Source organism: Balaenoptera acutorostrata, unplaced genomic scaffold (genome assembly GCF_949987535.1).
Source record: "Balaenoptera acutorostrata unplaced genomic scaffold, mBalAcu1.1 scaffold_831, whole genome shotgun sequence".
Taxonomy (NCBI): domain Eukaryota; kingdom Metazoa; phylum Chordata; class Mammalia; order Artiodactyla; family Balaenopteridae; genus Balaenoptera; species Balaenoptera acutorostrata.
Window position 1 is genome coordinate 81,857 of NW_026646065.1, and position 21,459 is coordinate 103,315.

General features: G+C 38.9%; 1 long non-coding RNA gene across 4 annotated transcripts in view; it reads right to left on the reverse strand.

The window, feature by feature from the left end:
* LOC130706822 (uncharacterized) overlaps positions 1–21,459 on the reverse strand; it is a 116,656-nt gene that overhangs the window by 77,903 nt on the left and 17,294 nt on the right. For all 4 annotated transcript variants that reach the window (XR_009006883.1, XR_009006884.1, XR_009006881.1 and 1 more), the window contains exon 3: positions 418–541. This is a non-coding gene — a long non-coding RNA (uncharacterized LOC130706822). The remainder of the gene's footprint in view (positions 1–417; positions 542–21,459) is intronic.

The window sequence follows — 21,459 nt, forward strand, 5'->3', positions numbered from 1 at the left end:
GTAAGAAAATACATTTCTCTTGCTTAAACACCCAGTCTACACTTTGTTGTTATGGCAGACCTAGCAAACCTATACACCTTATAATGAATTAAACATAATGAGCACAAAAAGTCTGGTGGAGCTATATTAAATAAGTCATAATAGACTTTAACATAAAGATTAATAATAGAGATAAAGTATATATAATCATATACTATATACATAATATATATAAAATATCTTTTCTGTGTATTTATTATTTATTCTTTGTAATTCTTATAACCTGTCGTGTGACACCTGTTCTTCCAGATGCCGGATTGACAGCAGGGAAAAAGAAATAAAAATCCCTCTACTCTGCTCTTGGGTTTGTGTTCTGGGTTGGTGTGGGGAGCCTATTAGATGGAGTCACAGCAAGAGAGCAAGGGAGTATGTCCCTACCTGGCAGAAAGTCCTGACGAAATTGGTGCTGCTCCCTTAGGTGGAGGTGCTTGGTCATGGCTGGCCCTTGGTTCAGTATAAGATAGACCAAAGATGAGCCTTCCTCTCATCTCACTTAACGAATCTTAATGGCAAAACACAAAAAGCTCAAACAGGTTACAAATGACAGAAATACATCTCAGAACCAAGCTCAAGAATATTTATATGTCTACAAAATATCCACCACCCAGCAAGTCTGGAATCCAATTAAAAATGACCGGATTTAACAAGAAAATGGGACCCATGAGGAACAAAATAAATCAGTTAAAACTGTTGCTAATCTGGGAATTCCCTGGTAGACCAGTTGTTGGGACTCCATGCTCTCCCTGCGGAGGACCTGGGTTCGATCCCTGGTCAGGAACTAAAATCCCACAAGCCACATGGCATGTCTGGAAAAAAATTTTTTTTTAAATTGTTGCTAATCTGACACAGGTGTTAGAAGGGTATTAATACAGTCATTAGCACTGTATTCCATACAGTCATTATCCCTGTATTCCATAGATTCAAAAAGTTAAGTACAAGCATGAGAGATAAAACAAAAGATTCAAATTGAACTTCTAGATGTAGATAAAAACTACAATGCTTGATATAAAAAATAAAATGGATGGGATTAAACAGCACATTATACATTTCTACAGAAAAGACAGGAAAAAAACAGAGGAAAAATTAGCAATGAACAGCAAATGGTACAACAATTTCAAGTGGTCAGATAAATATGTAATTGGAGTTCTTACAGGAGTGTGAGGGAGTAGGGGAGAAAATTGAAAGAAATAATGAGTGAAAGTTTTTCAAACTGTAAATCCATACATCCATGAAGCTTAGTGATCTCAAGTATAAGAAACATAAAGCTACACTAAGGCACATCACAAACAAATTGATCAAAACCAGTGATAAATATAAAATATTAAAAGCAGCTGGAGGAAAAAAAATTGTTTGTACAAAGAAGCCAAGATCGGGGGGGACCTTCAAGATGGCGGAGGAGTAAGAGGTGGAGATCAACTTCCTACCCACAAATATATCAAAACTACATCTACATGTGGAACAACTCCTACAGAACATCTACTGAACGCTGGCAGAAGACCTCAGATTTCCCAAAAGGCAAGAAAATCCCCAGATACCTGGGTAGAGCAAAAGAAAAAAGAAAAAACAGAGACAAAAGAATAGGGACGGGACCTGCACCTCTGGGAGAGAGCTGTGAAGGAGGAAAAGTTTCCACGCACTAGGAAGCCCCTTCACTGGCAGAGACAGGGGATGGGCGGGGGAAACTTCGGAGCCACGGAGGAGAGCACAGCAACAGAGGTGCTGAGGGCAAAGCGGAGAGATTCCCGCACAGTGGATCAGTGCTGACCAGCACTCACCAGCCTGAGAGGCTTGTCTGCTCACCCACCAGGGCAGGTGGGGGCTGGGAGCTGAGGCTCCAGCTTCAGAGGTCAGATCCCAGGGAGAGGACTGGGGTTGGCTGTGTGAACACAGCCTGAAGGGGGCTGGTGCACCACCGCTAGCTGGGAGGGAGACAGGAAAAAAAGTCTGGACCTGCCGAAGAGGCAAGAGACCATTGTTTCGGGGTGCACGAGGAGAGAGGTTCCTTCCCTGTGTGCCCACAGAAGGCAGAGCACTGCCTAAGCAAGTTCCAGAGACGGGAGCGAGCTGTGGCTATCAGCTCGAACCCCAGAGACAGGCATGAAATGCTAACACTGATGCTGCTGCCACCAAGAATCCTATGTGCAAGCACAGGTCACTATCAACACACGCCCCCAACCCTGAGAGCCTGTGGAGCCCACCACTGCCAAAGTCCCTTGATCCAGGGACAACTTCCCTGGGAGAACACACGGCATGCCTCAGGTTAGTACAATGTCATGCCAGCCTCTGCTACCAGAGGCTCACCCCACATTCCAGTTATGACTACCATACCCCTCCTTCCCACCAGCCTGAGTGAGCAAGAGTGGCCTAATCAGCCGCTGCTTTAACCCCTCCTGTCTGGGTGGGGAACAGATGCCTGAGGGTGATCTACATGCGGAGATGGGACCAAAACCAAAGCTGAACCCCAGGAGCTGTGCAAACGAAGAAGAGAAAGGGAAATTTCTCCATGCAGCCTCAGGAGCACCAGATTAAATGCCCACAATCAACTTGATGTACCCTGCATTTGTGGTATACCTGAATAGACAACAAATTGTCCCAAATTGATGAGGTGGACTTTGGAAGCAACTGTACACTTGGGTTTTGCTGTCTGCGACTGATTTGTTTCTGATTTTTATATTTATCTTAGCTTAGTTTTAAGCGCTTGTTATCATTGGTGGATTTGTTTATTGATTCAGGTGCTCTCTTATTCTTTTTATATATTTTTTATTTTAATTACTTAATTTTATTTATTTTTTCTTTCTTTTTTTCTCCCTTTCCTTCTGAGCCATGTGGCTGACCGGGTCTTGGTGCTCCTGCCTGGTGTCAGGCCTAAGCCTCCGAGGTGGGAGAGCCGATTTCAGGACATTGCTCCACCCGAGGCCTCCCAGACCCACGTAATATAAATCAGCGAGAGCTCTCCCAGAGCTTCTGTCTCAATTCTAAGACCCAGCTCCACCCAATGGCCGGCAAGCTCAAGTGCTGGACGCCCCATGCCAAACAACTAGCAAGACAGGAACACAACCCCACCCATTAGGAGAGAGGCTGCCTAAAATCATACTGAGTTCACAGACACCCCCAAAACACCACCAGACGTGGCCCTGCCCACCAGAAAGACAAGATCCAGCCTTATCCACCAGAACACAGGCACCAGTCCCCTCCACCAGGAAACCTACACAACCCACTGAACCAACCTTAGCCACTAGGGGCAGACATCAAAAACAATGGGAACTACGAATCTACAGCCCGTGAAAAGGAGACCCTAAACACGGTAAGTTAAACAAAATGAGAAGACAGAGAAATATGCAGGAGATGAAAGCGTAAAGTACAAAATGAAGAGGATATAGGCAGTGTAACTGAAAAACAATTCAGAGTAATGATAGTAAAGATATCCAAAATCTTGGAAATAGAATAGAGAAAATACAAGAAACGTTTAAACAAGAACCTAGAAGAACTCAGGAGCAAACAATGATGAACAACACAATAAATGAAATTAAAAATTCTCTAGAAGGAATCAATACCAGAATAACTGAGGCAGAAGAACGGATAAGTGACCTGGAAGATAAAATAGTAGAAATATCTGTCACAGAGCAGAATAAAAAAAAAAGAATAAAAAGAATTGCGGATAGTCTCAGAGAGCTCTGGGAAAACATTAAACGCACCAACATTCGAATTATAAAGGTCCCAGAAAAAGAAGAGAAAAAGAAAAAGAAATATTTTCAGAAGAAAATATTTGAAGAGATTATAGTTGAAAACTTCCCTAACATGGGAAAGGAAAGAGTCAATCAAGGCAAGGAAGTGCAGAGAGTCCCATACAGGATAAACCCAAGGAGAAACATGCTGAGACACGTATTAATCAAACTAACAAAAACTAAATACAAAGAAAATATATTAAAAGCAGCAAGGGAAAAGCAACAAATAACATACAAGGGAATCCCCATAAGGTTAACAGCTGATCTTTCAGCAGAAACTCTGCAAGCCAGAAGAGAGTGGCAGGACATATTTAAAGTAATGAAAGGGAAAAAATTACAACTAAGATTACTGAAAATCTGAAAAGTAAATTAAGAAAACAAACCCATTATCAACTTCAGTACAAAGAATACAATACTTAGAAGTAAACTTAACTAGAGGTGAAAGACCTGTACACTGAAAAGTGTAAACAATGATGAGGAAAATTAAAGAAGACACTGATAATATGGAAAGACATCCCATGTTCATGGTTACTATTTTTAGAATGTACATACTACCATAGTGGTCCACAGATTCAATGAAGTCCCTATTAAAATCCCAATGGTGTTCAATACAGAAATAGAAAAAGCAATCCAAAAATTCATAGGGAACCACAAAAGAGCCCAAATAGCCAAAACAATCTTTCGAAGAATAAAGCTCAAGGGATCACACTTCCTGCTTTCAAAACATATTACCAAGCTACAGTAATTAAAACAGAATAGTACTGGGTTAAATACAAACATATAGACCAACGGAACAAAATAGAGAGCCCAGAAAGAGACCCATGTATATACAAGAAACAAAATATCACCACTGAATACTCTCAATCAAATACTTATGAAAAGTCCTAAATACACTTTTGTCAAATGTTTGAATCCTAAACGTTAGTAGCATGGAACATAAAAATACATCCAAAAAAAACCAACACCATTTTATATTAATTTAAAATAAAGTCACAAAAAAATGGTATAGGCTTCTCATATCATAAAGCTTCCTTCCAACCTGTAACAACCATTACATCTTCCCAAATGCAATCTAGATTTCAACAAACAGGAGCAATACCACCACCACCACCATCACCACCACCAACAGCAACAAACAGCTGTAACAGAAAATCCTGATGGGAAGGGAGAATCTGATTTCCGGAATTTCTACTTTATGTTATTTAACATATAAATTTTCAACAAAGAGTTATGAGGTATGAAAATAAACAACAAAGTATGATCCATGAATGAGGAAAAAAATGTATATATACATATATATATATATTTATATATATGTGTCTGTGTGTGTGTGTATATATACATACACATTGTCCACACAATGTGGACATACACATATACACATTGTCCAGGCATAAAAAGACTTTAAATCACTCTCTTAAATATTCCCATAGAACTAAATGAAATTTTGGACAAAGAACTAAAGGAAATCAGGAAAATGGTGCCTCACCAAGCGATGAATACTAATAAAGAGAAAGAAATTACAAAAAGGAATCAAATATATATTCTAGAGTTGAAAAGTGCCACAACTGAAATAAGAAAGTCATTAGGGGGATTCATTAGCAGATTTAAGCAGGCAGAATAAAGAATTGGCACATTTGAAGAAGAACTGATTGAGACTATCCACTCTGAGGGGTGGAAAGAGGAAAGAGTGAAGAATAACGAGCAGAACGTAAAAGACCTACAAGACATCATCAAGTATGACAACATATCCATAATAGGAATCCCACATGGAGAGAAAGGGATAGAAAGTCAGGGAAAATATTTGAAGAGATAATTGTCCCAAACTCCTCAAATATGATAAAATACATGAAAGTACATATCCAAGAAACTCAATGAACTCCAACAGGAGATCTACACAAAAACACTATATTAAAATTGCAAAAACTAACAACAAAGAGAATTTTGAAAGCGTCAAGGGAGAAGGCTGGTGGATTTCATATTCACGTGTTGAAAGAAAAACACTGTTAACCAAGAATTCTATATCTGGTAAAACCATCTTCCAAAAATGAAGGACAGCAGTGATATAGGTAAGATGGCAGAATAGGAAGCTCCAGGTATGTAACCCCATGAAAACTCTGAACTAAACAATAGAATACAAATAGCTTTGTGGGAGCTCTAGAAACCAGCCAGTAATCTGAAGCAACAAAGTGAATGCCCAGTAAAGAAAGAGTCACTCTCAAAATGAGAGCAAATTTCGTGACATTTTTGCTCACTCTTATCCTAACCCATTCCTGGCTCAATATGGTGCAGTAGAGTGAAAGCTGCCCAATTACTGGTCCTCCATTGGGAGAAAAGTAAAAGAGTGCAACTTGATTGCAATGTGTGGCATGCCAGGCAATGTCTGAGAGTCTGATTTCTGTCTCACATGACTCAGAGCTGAGATAGGAATAGTGGAATATTTTGTATATCAGATTGGTGGCTGTGAAAGCAATGATGGATTCAATGGCCCATGAAAACTTCATGGCAACTGTAGACCTGCACACACCTGGAGGGCAGAGATTATTGACAGAGGAATACAACAGAACATTTAAGGGCCAAGAAGCCAGGGGTGAGGCTCTTGGAGAAATGAAACAATTAAAAACAGCTGTGTGTGTGGCAGAATTAGGGGCTTGAAGCTGGGCTTTACACACAGGCCCAGTGAAGGCACATCCTCATAAAAGATCTGAGACGACCTTAAGTCTTTACACCAGGCTGATTAGTGAAGGTTTTCCTCTGCAAGTATCCAGTCTACAAGGCTGGGAGAGGTGGCTGTTTTTTTCAATATGCAATTTTTGACAAAAACTCACAAAATACAGAAAAAACAGGGAAATGTGGCCCATTCAAAGGAACATAATAAATCTCTAGAAAGTGACACTAAAGAAACACAGGCTTCAGGGGCTTCCCTGGTGGCGCAGTGGTTGAGAATCTGCCTGCTAATGCAGGGGACACGGGTTCGAGCCCTGGTCTGGGAAGATCCCACATGCCGCAGAACAGCTGGGCCCGTGAGCCACAATTACTGAGCCTGCGCGTCTGGAGCCTGTGCTCCGCGACAGGAGAGGCCGCGACAGTGAGAGGCCCGCGCACCGCGATGAAGAGTGGTCCCCACTTGCCACAACTAGAGAAAGCCCTCGCACAGAAACGAAGACCCACCACAACCATAAATAAATAAATTAATTAAAAAAAAAAAAAAAGAAACACAGGCTTCAGAGTTGCTAGATGAACTCTTGAAAACAACTGCCTAGGAAGTCAGGAAGGTGATGTATCAACAAAGTGAGAATATCAACAAAGAGACAATTTATTTTAAAAAAGCAAATGTGGAGCTAAAAGTGTAAATTGAATATTTCACAAGAGGGGTTCAAAAGCAGACTGCAACAGGCAGAGGAAGGCATCAGCAAAGTTGAAGACAAATCACTTGAAATTATTAGTTCTCAGAGCAAAAAGGAAAATGAATGAAGAGACGTGAACAGACCCTAATGGAATTATGGGAATCCAAAAAAGAAGACATTATGGGAATCCAGGAAGAAAAAAGAGTGAGAAAACAGCGGAAACCTCGTCTGAAGGAATAATGGACAAAAACTTCCCAAGCTGTGAAATACTTGGATATAAAAATACAAGTTAAACGAACTGTAGGGTGAAATCAAATAGACCCACGCTAAAACACAGAGCTCCTTAACAGATGAAACAAACATTGATGGAAGGGAGAAACAGTAAGAGTTGGAGACTTTGATAGCCTTCATTCAGAAATGGGAGAGAACAACCACACAGAAGATCAGGAAGGAAACAGAAGACTTAAACAACAGTATCAACCAAATGGACCTAACACACACATATATACACAGCTCTCTACCCAAAGACAGTAAATTATAGATTTTTCTCAAGTGTACATGTAACATTTCCAGAATAGGCCATATGTTAGGCCACAAAACAATTCTTAATAAAAATTAAAACTATTGCAATCACACAATGAATCTTTTTCTATCACAACGGAATAAAAGTGGAAATCAGTAACACAAGGGAAACGAAAATTCACAAACATGTGGAAATTAAACAGCACGCTTTTAAACAACCAACGGGTCGAGGAAGAAATTACAAGAGAAACTACAAAATACCTTGAGACCAAAGAAAAAAAATACAAAATACCAAAACTTACGGGATGGAGCACAAGCAGTGATGAGAGGGAAATTTATACCTGTAAAGGCTTACATTTAAAAAAGAATAAAGATCTCATATCCACAATCGAACATCTTCCTTAAGGAAGTAGAAAAAACTTAACCCAAGGCCAGCAGGTGGGAAAAAGAATAAATATTACAGCATACATAAACAAAACAGAAAAACAATATGGAAAGTCAATGAAACCAGGAGTCGGTTATTAGAAAAGATCAACAGGTACCTCAAGATGGACACAGAAGAGACTCCTGAATTTCCCTCCTTCCATGGATGCACTGAATATACAGCTACACACAGATCAATTCCCTCTGAAAGATATCAAGAAACTAACTTTAGTGACTCCTACACATTGGGAAACTGAGAAAATACCCACAAGGAAATGTGTAGGAAAGGATGAGACACACTCTTGCTATAAACCCCACCCAAGAACAGCGCCTTATAATCTTTCTGAAACCACCAACTCCTAGCCTCTTCCCAATTAGCGCACTGTTTGCACCACATTTCTAATGTCCCAAATTTTAAGGCTGCCGCCTGAGGGATGGGCCCCCAAATCATCTAGCTCTGAGAGCCAAACGGGCTTCCCTTCACAAGTCCCATGGTATTAGAGCAAACAAATAAGCAGTTTTTACAAGGTGCTTGAGCACTCCCTCTGGCTATCTCCCCAAGCTCAGAGCAGAGGGAACACACACAAATGCTTATCTCCCAATTTCTTCCTGGAGGGTGTTGGACTACATACTTTCCCAGCTACTGTCTGAGGGCCCAGCTTCTAATCAGCTTGCATTTCAGCTGACTGGAATCCTGCCTAGAGCCCCAAAGAGCCAGTGGGTACTTACCCTGCTCTCTCCCCCCAGCTTCCTTCAACAATAAAGCCAAATCTCCTGCATGTCCCTGGAGGGAGCTTGTCTACACATTTAGAACCCTGACTTTTAAAACTGCCACCTGAGGGATGGACCCCAAAATAACCTGCCTCTGAAAGTCAACTGGGCTTGCATTCCTGAGCACCACAGTACTATAGCAAACAAAGAAGCAGTTTTTAAATGGATGCATGAGGATTCCCTGTAGCTATACACCCAGACCCAGCATGGAGGGAGATGACAAAATAATGCCCATCTCCCAGTTTCTCCCTGGAAGGAAGTTGTATATTTTCCTAGCTGCTGCCTGTGGTTCTGGCTTCCAGTTAGTCAGCATGTGGAAGCTCACTGGGATCCTTTTGTGAGCCTGGTAAACCTGGTGGACATGTCCCCTGCTATCTCTCCCAGCTCCAAGTAAGACCAAATTTTTATCTTCTCTCCTGAAAGGAGCTTGTCCACACCTCTAGCACACCAGTTTTCAACTGCCACCTAAGGGACTAGCCCCCAATTCACCTAGCTCTGGGAGCTGAAAGGGCTCAGCCTTCATGAGTCCCTGGGACCACTAAAAACAAAGGCTGTTTTACTTGGACAGAGAAGCATTCAGAGCAACTATTTCCCTTGGCTCAGCACAGAGTGAGGAAGAAAAAACTCTTCCAGCTCTGGATTCTTCTTCATAGGGGCTACCCGGCATATGTCATATTCTGACTTTTCCAACTCCTGCCTGATAATTGGGCTTCCAATTCACCTGCATCAGGGAGTTAAAGCAGCAGGCAACTGGCAGTTGTCCAGAAGCCTACACAGGCATATGAGCATTAACCACATCTTTGAGGACACTGATGGGTCTTGGAACACCCTCAACTACTGGAAGTCACTAAGAACAAAGACAATGATTTCAACAACCAGGCCAGGCTGATTAAGGAGGTTCATATCCTACACAAGGCCAATCTGTCAAAACTGGGAAAAGTGGCTGTTTTATACAAAAACCAACACAGAGAGTCAAAGAAAGTAAAGAAACGGGGATGTTTCAAACAAATAAACAGATCTCTAGGAGCTGACCTTAACGAAGTGGATATAAGTGAATTACCCAACAGGGAGTTCAAAATAATCGTAATAAAGATGCTTACTGACGTCAGGAGAATAAAGCATGAACAAAGTGTGAGTTTCAACAAAGAGACAGAAAATATTAAGAAGTACGAAACAGAAATCATAGATTTCAAGAATAAATGAACCGAAAAATTCAATACAGGGCTTCACAAGCAGACTAGGCCAAATGGAAGAAAGAATCAGACAAGGCAGTGGAAGTCATCTAATCAAAAGAGCAAAAAGAAAGAAGAACAGAAAAATGTGAAGATCACATAAGGGACACCAGTAAGTGGATCAATATATGCGTTACAGGTCTTCAAGAAAGAGAAGGAAAGAAAGGGCAGAAAGCATATTCAAAGAAATAGTGCTAAAAACTTCCCTAATGTGGGGAAAGAAAGAGATACCCAGATCGAGGAAGCCCAAAAACTTCCAAAGAAGATTAATCCAAAGAGATCTACACATAGACACACTATAATGAAATTTTCAGAAGATAAAGACAGAATCGTAAAAGCAAGAACAGAAAAGCCACTTGTTTAATACATGGGAATCCTCATAAGATTAACAGATTTTTCAGCAAAAAATATTGCAGCCCATAAGGGATAGGAATGATATATTCAAAGTGTGCAAAGAAAAAAAAACTGCCAAGAATACTGTATCCAGCAAACTTGTCCTTTAGAATTGGAGAGACAGAATTTTCACAGACAAACAAAAGCTGAAGGAGTTTATAAAAAAGTTGTTAAAAGTTCTTCAATCTGAAACTTGAGGAGACAAGAATATACAATGGAGAAAAGATGGCCTCTTCAATAAGTGGTGCTGGGAAAACTGGACAGCTACATGTAAAAGAATGAAATTAGAATACTCCCTAACACCATACACAAAAGTAAACTCAAAATGGATTAAAGACCTAAATGTAAGGCCAGACACTATAAAACTCTTAGAGGAAAACATAGGCGGAACACTCTTTGACATAAATCACAGCAAGATCCTTTTTGACCCATCTACTAGAGAAATGGAAATAAAGACAAAAAAAACCCAAATGGGACCTAATGAAACTTAAAAGCTTTTGCACAGCAAAGGAAAACATAAACAAGACGAAAAGACAACACTCAGAATGAGAGAAAATATTTGCAAATGAAGCAACTGACAAAAGATTAATCTCCACAATTTACAAGCAGCTCATGCAGCTCAATATCAAAAAAACCGAACAACTGAATCCAAAAATGGGCAGAAGACCTAAATAGGCATTTCTCCAAAGAAGATATACAAATTGCGAACAAACACATGAAAGGATACTCAACATCACTAATCATTAGAGAAATGCAAATCAAAACTTCAGTGAGGTATCACCTCACACCGGTCAGAATGGCCATCATCAAAAAAATCTACAAACAATAAATGCTAGAGAGGGTGTGGAGAAAAGGGTGCCCTGTTGCACTGTTCGTGGAAATGTAAATTGATACAGCCACTGTGGAGAACAGTATGGAGGTTCCTTAAAAAACTAAAAACAGAACTACCATATGACCCAGCAATCCCACTACTGGGCATATACCCTGAGAAAACCATAATTCAACAAGAGTCATGTACCACAATGTTCATTGCAGCTCTATTTACAATAGCCAGGACATGGAAGCAACCTAAGTGTCCATCAACAGATGAATGGATAAAGAAGATGTGGCACATACATACAATGGAATATTACTCAGCCATAAAAAGAAACGGCATTGAGTTTTTTGTATTGAGGTGGATAGACCTAGATCTGTCATACAGAGTGAAGTAAGTCAGAAAGAGAAAAAGAAATACCGTATGCTAACACATATATATGGAATCTAAAAAAGAAAAAAAAAATGGTTCTGAAGAACCTAGGGGCAGGACAGGAATAAAGACACAGAGGTAGAGACTGGACTTGAGGACACGGGGAGGGGGAAGGATAAGCTGGGACGAAGTGAGAGAGTGGCATGGAAATATATACACTACCAAATGTAAAATAGATAGCTAGTGGGAAGCATGCACATAGCACAGGGAGATCAGCTCGGTGCTTTTTGACCTCCTAAAGGGGTGGGATAGGGAGGGTGGAAGGGAGAAGCAAGAGAGAGGAGATATGGGGATATATGTATATGTATAGCTGATTCACTTTGTTATAAAGCAGAAACTAACACACCATTGTAAAGCAATTATACTCCAATAAAGATGTTAAATAAATAAATAAATGGAATCATATGGTATTCATGATTAATTATATCTGCTACGCCCAAATACATTATAAAAACACCTTCAGAGTGGAATCCAAAGAGAATCCCATAATAATATTGTAATTATCAAAATCTTTTTTTTGACACACAGGGTTAACATAAATTAAAATGGCACATAAATGATGCACATGGGTCCAATTATATAGTACAACACGTATGTAAAATCTGACAAAAATCTTTCTAACACCTACATCTAACAGCAGCTCTTTAAAGAAATTCCATAACATTTCAAAATCTGTGGCTCCTAAACCAGGTCAACTCCCAAAAAGAATATGGTGTAAGATTAGAAAAGTATATCTGGGGAGTGAAATTAATGAACAAAGCAGAAAGAACTTCCAGCCAGTAACATTTTTGGAACTTTCCACTTTATTAATAATAACCTCTTATGGCTCCTAAGTACTCACCTCAACATGAATATGTCTCCCCATTAAAGCAACAGCAATATAATTAACAACACTTCCTACACTCATGTTGTGCCTCTCTTTCCTTTTTCCTGTGGCCAACTCTTGAAAGTGTCATTTACGTTTCACATCCTCCACTTCCCAGCCCTACTGACACCCAGTCCATGGCAATCTGACTTGCGTCTTAACCCATCCATTAAAACTGCTCTCACTACAAGTCATTAACCGTCAATTATTCCTAAAACCAACAGACACGTTTCAGTCTCTGTCTTACTTGAAAGCTCAGCGATACTTGCCTCCTACAATTCTCCCTCTCAGTTTCCTTTGTGGGCTTCTTGCCCTCTGACCACCTCTCTAATATTTATGTTTCTTGGTCCTCTGGCCTATGTCCTATTCTCTCTCACTCTGTTTACTCTCGCACTGGAAGTACAAGCTCAGCATGTCCAAGGAACCAGGCTGATAATGCCAGAAGCTAGTCATTGATTTTAGCTTTGCCACAAATGGGATGGCCAGACATTGTGTGCTCTGATGTGTTCAGTGTGACATACAAAACTAGTAAGAAATTACTCTTATTAGAAGCCGTTAATGCTCATTTTCAGTTGTAGGAAATTCAGGACATAGAGGAAGAAGTTAGAAAGCACCACGAGGAAACAGACAGATCTAGATTGTAGAACATCCTACAGGAGAGCAAATCAATGGTGTGGAAAACCACTCAGGATTAGAAGATATTTAAGAGTTAACCACAACATGCCATGTGTGGACCATTTTTGGATTCTGATTCCAAGAAATACACTGTCAAAGAGATGTCTTTATGATAATCAGCAATATTTTAATATGGACTATTGGATGGTAAAAAAGAATCATTGGTAATTTCTTCAGAGGTGGTAATAGTTTTATGAGAAAATGACCATATTTTTAGAGATGTATGTTAAGGTGTGTAGAGGTGGAATGAAAATAATGTTTGGGATTTTATTTCAAATACTTCAACAACTCAACAAAAAAGAAAAAAATTAAGTTATCATATTCCTTCCTCCTCTGCCCATCTGAATCTGTCCCACCTCGTGTTTTATTATCTCAGTAATATCAGTGGCATCACTCATTTGCTCAACTAGGAAATCCTGATTCTCTGGTCCCTGAGCTTCCACTTCTAATCAAAGCTTTGTAAAGCAAAGTTTTGTCAATTATATCTCCTCAATATCCCTCAACTTGTCTCCTCTCTATCCCAACTGTCTCTACCGTACATAATTTTAATCCACAATTTCTACAATGACCTCCTAGTTGGTCTCTTGGGCTCCAGTCTGATCTCTCGTTTATCGTTTACCTCACCACTAGAGCCTAGGCATTTTTCTGAAGTGCATCTCTAACCATGTCAGTGCGTCTGTGATCTGGCTCATGAGAACTCCTCCAGTCCCAATTCTTGAACTCTTATCTTGAACTCCATGTCTGAAACAGTGACCTTATTATAGTTCCTCACAAAATGCAGTATCAATGGCCTTTTCCAGTTATGACAGAGTTGTCTGCTATTGGAATTACCCTCCCACCATCAATAATTATAAAATGGACATAAAAATATAAAAATGGACAAGTCATATGAAATAACTGTTTTTAGGCATTAGTTAGTAGACAGCACAGGACTGCCATTCCTAAAAGAAGATAAATATATAAGGTGGGTCCCACATTCCGCTGTTTCTCTGCCTAACGGAAATCTCCAAAACTGCTATGTAGGAAAATGGAACCCAAGCAGAGAGTTGAAGTTTTGCCAGGCAGAGGAAACAGATTCTAATGTGTCTGGAATTTGCAAGGCAGAGTACACAGAGGAAAGAGCCACAAAGAAAGGTGTCCCAGAAATCTGCACAGCTGTTCCCTCGAAGTTCCTGGCCAAATCCAAAACTGCACACAGACAGAGCAAGATTCCACAAGACTCACGCAGAGCATTGAGAGTGAACAGAAATTTCATAGGTAGTACAGTGCTGGAAAGACATTAGATTTCTGAACCAGACAGAGTAGAGAGACATTGGTGAAAACCCTAGGCATTCAGTTGAGACCCAGAAAGGCCATTCTTTGGGCATGAGGACTAGAAGAAAAACCAAAATAGGCCCGCCCTAACAAAGTCTAATTCCAAGCCTCAGTAAAACTAAAGTGATCCATCAGTAGGTTAATTGTCTGTCAGAACAAAGCACACAACACTCTCTAGAGAAATACATAATATAACCCAGAGTCCCTGTATCATAGCATTCATAATGTCCAGCAAAGATAAAAAAATAATAAGACTTGTAAAAAAGCAGGAAAATAACAGCTTTAATCAAAAAAAAAAACATTCAGTAGAAGCAGACCCATAGAGGCCATATGTTGGAATAATTATAAATAATTGTATAAATAGTTTAAGACTGTGAAAAAATATAAACAAATTGGCAGAGAGGAGAAATCCAGCAAAGAAATGGAAATTTCAAAAAAATACCTGAAATTATAGAACAGAGGAATATAATACCTGAAATGCCTAAAAATCCCTGGACAAACCAGGGGTAAAAGATCGGTGAAACTGAAGATACAATCAATATAAATTATCTAAACTGAAGTAGAGAAGGAAAAAAAGATTTTTAAAAAACAGAGCCTCAACGATTTGTGGAACAAAGTCAAGAGGTCTAATATACATGTAATTGGATCTCCAGAAAAGAGAAAATAGGTTAAAAAAATTTTTAGAAAATATAATGCCTAAAAATTTTCCAAAATTAATGAAAGATAGCAATCTTCAGATCCAAAAAGTCCTGAAAATCCCCAGCAGAATATATACAAAGAAAATCACATGTAAGCACATCACAGTCAAATTGCTGAAAACCAAAGATAATGAGAAAATCTTAATGTCTGCCAAATAGAAAAGACAGAGGGAACAACAATAAAAATGGTTGATTTCTCACTGGAAACAATGGATACCAGAAGAAACTAGAATGACACTTTTTAAGTGCTGAAAGAAAAAAACGCTTCTCGCTTTTTTAGCTGGCCTTTCCAGACTCACCAGTTTAGATTGTGTCCCTCCTACGTGCTCCTGTAGAATACTGTACTCCCCTATCACAGCACTTGCTTAATTATTATTTTTTTTTTAAAGGATTTTCTTATTTATTTATTTATTTATTTATTTTTGGCTGTGTTGGGTCTTCGGTTCGTGCGAGGGCTTTCTCCAGTTGCGGCAAGCGGGGGCCACTCTTCATCGCGGTGCGGGGACCGCTCTTCATCGCGGTGCGCGGGCCTTTCTCTATCGCGGCCCCTCCCGTCGCGGGGCACAGGCTCCAGACGCGCAGGCTCAGCAATTGTGGCTCACGGGCCCAGCTGCTCCGCGGCATGTGGGATCTTCCCAGACCAGGGCTCGAACCCGTGTCCCCTGCATTAGCAGGCAGATTCTCAACCACTGCGCCACCAGGGAAGCCCACACACTCTTCTAAAATAAGGGAGGAACACTCCCAAACTCATTTTCCGAGGCCACCATCACCTTGATACCAAAACCAGACAAAGATGTCACAAAAAAAGAAAACTACAGGCCAATATCACTGATAAACATAGATGCAAAAGTCCTCAGCAAAATACTACCAAACAGAATTCAACCACACATTAAAAGGTCCATACACCAAGATCAAGTGGGGTTTATCCCAGGAATGCAAGGATTCTTCAATATATGCAAATCAATCAATGTGATACACCATATTAACAAATTGAAAGATAAAAACCATATGATCATCTCAATAGATGCAGAAAATGCTTTGGACAAAATTCAACACCGATTTATAATAAAAACTCTCCAGAAAGTAGGCACAGAGGGAACCTACCTCAACATAATAAAGGTCATATATGACAAACCCACAGCCAACATCATTCTCAATGGTGAAAAACTGAAACCATTTCCTCTAAGATCAGGAACAAGACAAGTCTGCCCACTCTCACCACTATTATTCAACATAGTTTTGCAAGTCCTACCCATGGCAATCAGAGAAGAAAAAGAAATAAAAAGAATCCAAATCGGAAAAGAAGAAGTAAAACTGTCACTGTTTGCAGATGACATGACACTATACATAGAGAATCCTAAAGATGCTACCAGAAAACTACTAGAGCTAATCAATGAATTTGCTAAAGTTGCAGGACAGAAAATTAATGCACAGAAACCTCTCACATTCCTTTACACTAACAATGAAAGATCAGAAAGAGAATGTAAAGAAACAATCCCATTTACCTTTGCACCAAAAAGAGTAAAATACCTAGGAATAAACCTATCTAAGGAGGCAAAAGACCTGTACTCCAAAAACTATAAAACACTGATGAAAGACATCAAAGATGACACAAACAGATGGAGAGACATACGACATTCTTGGACTGGAAGAATCAATATTGTGAAAATGACTCTACTACCCAAAGCAATCTACAGATACAGTGCAATCCCTATCAAATTACCAATGGCATTTTTCACAGAATTAGAACAAAAAATTGTACAGTTTGTATGGAAACACAAAAGACCCCGAATAGCCTAAGCAATCTTGAGAAAAAAAAAACAGAGCTGGAGGAATCAAGCTCCCCAACTTCAGAATATATTACAAAGCTACAGTAATCAAGACAGTATGGTGCTGGCACAAAAACAGAAATATAGATTAGTGGAACAGGATAGAAAGCCCAGAGACATAAACCCACACACCTATGGTCACCTAATCTACAACAAAGAAATCAAGAATATACAATGGAAAAAATACAGCCTCTTCAATAAGTGGTGCTGGGAAAACTGGACAGCTACACGTGAAAGAATGAAATTAGAACACTTCCTAACACGATACACAAAAGTAAACTCAAAATGGATTAAAGACCTAAATGTTAAGGCCAGATACTATAAAACTGTTAGAGGTAAACATAGGCAGAATACTCTCTCACATAAATCACAGCAATATCTTTTTTGACCCCCCTCTGAGAGTAATGAAAATAAAAACAAAAATAAGTTAATGGGACCTAATGAAACTTAAAAGTTTTTGCACAGCAAAGGAAACCTAAACATGAAGAAAAGACAACCCTCAGTATGGGAGAAAATATTTGCAAACGAAGCAACAGACAAAGGATTCATCTCCAAAATATACAAACAGCTCATGCAGCTCAATATCAAATAAACAAACAACCCAATCAAAAAATGACCAGCAGACCTAAATAGACACTTCTCCAAAGAAGACATACAGAGGGCCAAGAGGCACATGAAAAGATGCTCAAAACTGCTAATTATTAGAGAAATGCAAATTAAAACTACAATGAGGTATCACCTCACTCTGGTCAGAATGGCCATCATCATAAAATCTACAAACAATAAATGCTGGAGAGTGGAAGTTCCTATGCAGAGCCTTTTTTAAAACTTCCACTTATGGCCAAGATGGTATAAAAGGAATAATGTAATAGGTCAAACAACTGGAAACTACACAAAATCAATGAAAAAAATGACCTTTAGACATTACACACTGGACAATGGCACTGGAAAACAAGGACCTCTGAGAGAAAGGAAAGAAATAGAATTTCTAGGTTATGGTACAGAAGGAAGACATCAATCACAGCCTGCTGATCTCAGTAACTACAGAAGGCAATGTTGGGAATTCAGGAAAGCCAAAACAATTAGAATTTCTGGCATAAAAAATTTCAGAGGAAAAGGTACAGTGAGAGAAACCCAGAAAGGCCACCTTGAGTAAATTTTACATTCAAAGGAAAAATTCCAACAATGGAGGAAAAAGAACCCAAATGCAATAGGTTGAAAATTACCCAAGCATACACAGAGACATGAAGTTTAGAAAGAGTGGAAAGATCTTCTAATACATGAGTTATTAGACGTTCTGTTTCCAAAAAGGTATATTGTCCTACTAGTGTGACAAAATTAGCCCTACAGAATGCTCTAGACCTGAAATTATGACAAGTAAACACTGAAGTATTAATTGATTTACTCAAATTAAGTTAAATTACAAGCAAGCACTGAATGGATTGAAATTACAGCCAAGTCATTTACTGAACTCCATAAAAATGCCCCAAAGTATCTAAACAAATATAACAAAGTCTAGCAACCAACAATGTCAAATTCACTATATTCAACAGACTATCAAAAATAACCAAGTATAGAAAGGAGGAAAATATGATTCATGACCAGCAGACAAGTCAATAAATGGAAAAGAACAAGTAATATCACCTGAGATAAAATTAGCCCCCAAGGATATTAGAACTGCTATAATACACTCCATATGCTAAGGAAGATAGAGAAAAACATGAACATGGTCAGAAAACAAAGTTATTAAGAAATGTCCTAATTTCAAAGTCAAGGCAGGAAAATATACTACCCAGGAAAAAAACACTAAAAGACTCCAAAGCGTTCTGTGACATGGATTAACAATATTTACATTAGAAATTAAAACAGACATAGATCTCTTTAGTAAGACATCTAGGTTCTCATGTGCTTCTGCATTCTATCCATTGTTATCTTCCAGTCATGTATTTACTTGGAAATTTCATTGTTTACATATAAATGGTGAAAAAGGGTAATATCTTAGTGTCTTTGTGAAAAGCTGACCTCAAAGTCACTCTGAAAAGGTCACTGGCCTCCCACGTCAAAGGACTATATGGTCTTAATGCACCTGCCATATTCAGTGCCTCCAGGAATTCCTCATAAATTTCAACAGGCACCTGGCCAACTGAGCACTCTATTACTCTACTAGTTCTTAAGGTGTGCTTCTGGGGTGACACGTGAATTTGCATGTCTAACCAATTCCACGATGATTCACACTCTTTAATACTGGAATATAAGACATTTCTGTTCCCCTTGGATTTATTCTAAACAGCAGCTTTTAAAAAGGAGTCAATGTGCCCAAACACAGGATTTTCAAACTGTTTATGCTTATCTTATAAAATCAGTATGCCATTCACGTTACCAACTTTCTCTGCTAGATAAAGGACCCAAAATTAGTATTAAGTTTCAACTGCCCCCAAATCAAGTGAGGCTCCTCTTCTGTCCCCAAACCAGTTATTTGGAATCCTGAGCAAACTCAAACAGAACTCAGAGCGCTAGTAATAATCCAGAAAAAAATAACATTTTTAGACAAATAAATAAATGAAACCCCTTCCCAGCTGACCTGATCTAAAGAAAAGTTAAAAGAAGTTATGTAGATTTTAAAAAATGATATCAAGTGTAAATTTGAATCTACACAAAGAAATAAAGAGAACTAAAAATAGAAACCATGTAATTAAAACACAAGGTTCTCATTTAAAAAATCAATTAGAGTGTAAATGACATTTTATAAAAAGATAGTAACAGTGTATTATGTAACCACAAGATATGTAAATGACAACACCACAAAGGATGAAACACAAAATGAAAATATTCTGTTGTAATATTCTTACAACAAAGTTGAAGTAACAAGATATTATTTGAAGGTAGACTGTGACAGTTTACACATAGGTATGTAGCAACCACTAGAAAATGAAAACAGATATATGTAACACAAGCCGAAAGTGATTAAAATGGAGTCATTAAAAATAAGCAGTTAATCACAGAGAAGTCAGGGTAAAGGAAAAAAATATAGATAGAAAAAATTAGAAGGTAAATAGCAAGATGGTTTCAAATTCAACCACAAAGATAACCCTAAATATAAATGATATGACCATTTCAACTAAAACACAAAAACTGTCACAGTGAATAAAAAGCAAGACGTAAACATGTTGTTTCATAGAAACTGACTGTGACTATAAAGACACAGATAAGTTACAAATGAAAGAATAGAAAAAAGTATCTATCATACTAAGCACACACTCAGCAAATGAAAGTCTGACTGACTATACAGTACCAAACAAAATTCAGAAAAAGAAATCTCACTAGGAACACATATAAGCACTGCAATATGCTAAAAGGGACAATTCATTAAGAGGATGTAACAATCATAAAAGGTTTAACGCTTGAAAACAGAGCTTCAAAATGCATAAAGCAAATTCTATTAAAAAGGACAGAAGTTAACAGACAAATGAATTATACTTGGATACACTCCTTTCTCAATATTTAATAGAACAAGTAGATAAGATATTAAAAGGATACAGGGGACTTCCCTGGTGCAGTGGTTAAGAATCCACCTGCCAATGCACGGTACAAGGGTTTGATCCTTGGTCTGGGAAGATCGCACATGCTGCAGAGCAATGAAGCCCGTGAGCCACAACTACTAAGCCTGTGCTCTAGAGCCAGTGAGCCACAACTACTGAAGCTGGCATGCTTAGAGCCCGTGCTCTGCAGCAAGAGAAGCCACTGTGATGAGAAGCCCACACATCACAACAGAGTAGCCCCCACTCTCCACAACTAAAGAAAGCCCACACAGCAAAGAAGACCCAATGCAGCCAAATAAGTAAATAAATAAATAAACAAATCTTTAAAAAAAAAAAAGATACAGAAGCCTTGAACAATACGATCAGCCCACTGGAACTAATTCCGATCTAGAAAATGTATTATTTTCAGTCACATATGGAACATTCCCCAGGATCATATGCGAGACCCTAACACAAGTTACAATACATAAGACTGAACCATGCATGAAATATTGTCCAAAGTAACACACAAAGAAAGAAGTAAATAAAAAATTATAAGAGTAAGAAATTATAAAATGCACAAATATTTGGAAAGTAAACAAATTCTACGAAACCAATGAATCAAGAAGTCACAGACACAAACAGGCCCTGAACCAAGATGGCAGAGTAGAAGGACATGCTCTCACTCTCTCGTGAGAACACCAGAATCACACCTAGCTGCTGGACAATCATCGACAGCAAGACACTGGAATTCACCAAAAAAGATACCCCACATCCAAAGACAAAGGAGAGGCCACAATGAGGTGGTAGGAGGGGCGCAATCACAGTAAAATCAAATCCCATAACTGGTGGGTGGGTGATC